Source organism: Phalaenopsis equestris, unplaced genomic scaffold (assembly GCF_001263595.1).
Source record: "Phalaenopsis equestris unplaced genomic scaffold, ASM126359v1 Scaffold000345, whole genome shotgun sequence".
NCBI classification, from domain to species: domain Eukaryota; kingdom Viridiplantae; phylum Streptophyta; class Magnoliopsida; order Asparagales; family Orchidaceae; genus Phalaenopsis; species Phalaenopsis equestris.
Window position 1 is genome coordinate 15,602 of NW_018164787.1, and position 3,124 is coordinate 18,725.

Genomic DNA, 3,124 nt, shown 5'->3' on the forward strand with positions numbered 1-3,124 from the left:
AATTTGATGATTAACAATTAAGCAAAAGAATTTATTAAAGATGGGGAATCATTAATTTGAATAGTCATCACTTTTAATATCGTAATTTGTTTATTTCTGAAGCAGGGATATCGTTAAGATATCTTCATGATGCAACGCAATGATTGCTTATATGTTAATTATCAAACTTCGAAGTCATGATTATGCATGCATGTCACCACTAAGATATTTTAGCCCTTCTAACTTAAAATAAACTGGCCATGCACCCCACAGAATTCCTTCTTAGTTTCTAGTGGTTGGAGTTGTTTATATATGCAGAGAATTTGTGTTGATCATGAGAACTAAGACTTCATTTTACATTATTTTTTCCCAGTTTGATAATCAAGTTAATGTATACTTTTATAAGAAAATGTCAGGAAGATTTACATACATACCATTCAATTCCTATATATTTACATATATCATCTTAATTTATTATGCATGTAAAAGGCGTATTTCACTTTTTAAAAATTAAAATAATGATATTTTTTATATGATATGAAAGATTTGGGTGGTGTAAATATAAAAGAAATAGTTTAGTGGTTAGATTTGTAAAAACATAAGAATTGGGCGGTATGCCTGTGAATGTCCCATGATGTTAAAGAATTTTTCAATATACGTATACTTTTCCTATGTGTTGTCTAACATTTGAATTGATTTGATTTGACTTTTGAATTGACTTATGATACTTTTATTTTATACAATTATATAAAGCCAATTATTTACTATTCATATCGAATGAAGGCTGAAAATGAAAATAAAAAAGCTCGTAGTGTCCCAATATAAAATTTCCTCTGTCATCAAAAAGAAGAAGTTGGCTTAACAACGAAGCGCGCATCAATCCCCTAATTAAGAGAACTTCTTAGCATAATTAAGAAAGCGAGATTAGTTGTACTTAAACATGAGGCAATAGTAGAGTTCAAAGCATGCAATAATCAAAAGGCTGCAGGTTGATTAAATTAGAGAAAGAAAAAGAAGCATTGATCAACTCAATTGGAGGTTATGAGAGAATCAAATCCATCTCAATCTTTGCAAACTTTTTTTTTTTGAAAATTTAATTTTTATTTCTTACATGTTAGCTTGCAATTATCATTATTCCAATCCAATTTGCAAGCAAAATCCAACTCCATTATCATTATTCCAATCCAATTTGCAAGCAAAATCCACACTCCATTCAAGCTAGAAATATAACAACTACATATTCTATGATTTATAATAGCCGATAATATCTACTAACTTTGGTGATTGATTGTTGGTAAATGTATTGAAGGCTAATTTTGACTATCTCCGATATTAATCTCTATTGATGCCACAAGAGAAGCATGCAAGTAGAGGGTAGACAGTGATGCCAAATTCATCTTCTGTTGAATCTTGATTTGTCCTTTGGAATATGTCTCGAGGGATAAAGCGAAAGTTTGAAGAGAGACGCGAGAGAGAGTGAGAGAGAGAATATAGAGTACAAGGTGAACAATTCAGACAAAAATGGTCTGTCCTTTTGTTCATAAAATGGTACCTTTAATAAAATTATATATATAGAGTAAATGTGAATGGTTCATAGAAAAAGGTCCGTCCTTTTGTTCATAAAATGGTCCTTACTTATAATCACAGGGGATCTTTAATAAAATTACATTCTTATCCCCAACTTTAAAAAGGGCGTTCCACGTCCTTATTATTCTCATAAATTTGTCCTTTATTAGGAGCGTTACAAATCAACCTTGTCCCCTTTAGCATATTTTTGTAATTATAATTGATATTGACGTCTTTACGTATCTATATATAACTGATATTGATGTTCTTTCACATCCATAACTAACATTGAGTATCAATAACTGATTTGGACATCTTTTCGTAAGTTTAAGCCTTCCGACCGACTAGTCTTTGGGCTAGTTGACTTAGCTGGTTCGGGTTAGTTGTTTTGTCTGTGTGCTGATTGGCCTTCTTTCTGGAAAACCGAGCGACTTTGAGAGTAGCGGTCAGTCGACCTTAGGGTGATCAATGTAGGTGTTCGTCTCTTGTTGGCCCGAGTGGTCGTTTGGTTAGCTGGGGATTATTCAGTTGAACGACTTCTTTAGTTTCTGTAGCTTCTCGTCATATATTGTTAATCTTAATCTTTTCCCTTCTAATCGCAAGCTTAAGTTTTTGTAGCTACGTTAACTTATCGCAAGATTAAGCTTGACTAGTCAATTTCAATTCTATGTGTCGGAGCTAATTAATAAGATTCTTTTCATGAAAGAGAAAAAATGATATTAATTTTGGCAATTGTTATAATAAAATAAAAAAATGAATTAACCATATAAAAACATATAATAAATAAGAGGAGATAAAAAAAAAAGGAATTGTGATTATTGGTTTTTTTTTATAAATAGTTCAATTATTAATATTTTAATTTATTTTTTTAATCAAATGTTATGTCAATATTTTTAAATTAGTCGGTTCAAAATCACATAGGTTATGCATTATTTGTCTTAGACTTTGCTCATTTTTCATCAACTTTATCATACAAGCCATTTATGAAATTGATATCGGATGGATTCATTGATTTGATCACTTAATACAAATTTCTATTCCAATTTCTATCCTGCTCTAGACACTACCCTGTTGCACTCAACCACAACACAAAACTTTTAGATGTAACAAATATAAAGTGAGCTACAATAGTTGCTTCCATCTGTATCAAAGAAATAAAAATAAATATTTTGTTTCTTCTTCAACCATTCTCTAGGTCTATCACTCTAAATGACATCCGAGTCTAACAAGATGTTAGTTTTGCACAAAAAGTGACAAAACATATTGTTCCCATAAGCTCTCTTCCTTAAGAAAGCCAAGGTGAACTTAGATTCTTCAATATTTACTCAATCCCAAGAAATGAGCAACCCCACCAAAAACCTCAGTGACAATCCAATCTACTCCTAAACAAAAATTTATAATTACCAAATGTTAATAACATTATTATCACTCAACTTACACCTAATTAAAGCCCCATTTAAAAATCGCAAGTCCTCAAAATTTCTCAACCATATGGATTCATCAGTTTCTATATGGAACAAGTTGCCTCCTGAACAAAGGAAACAATCATCGATAATATTACCATTATTCTCAATGTAAA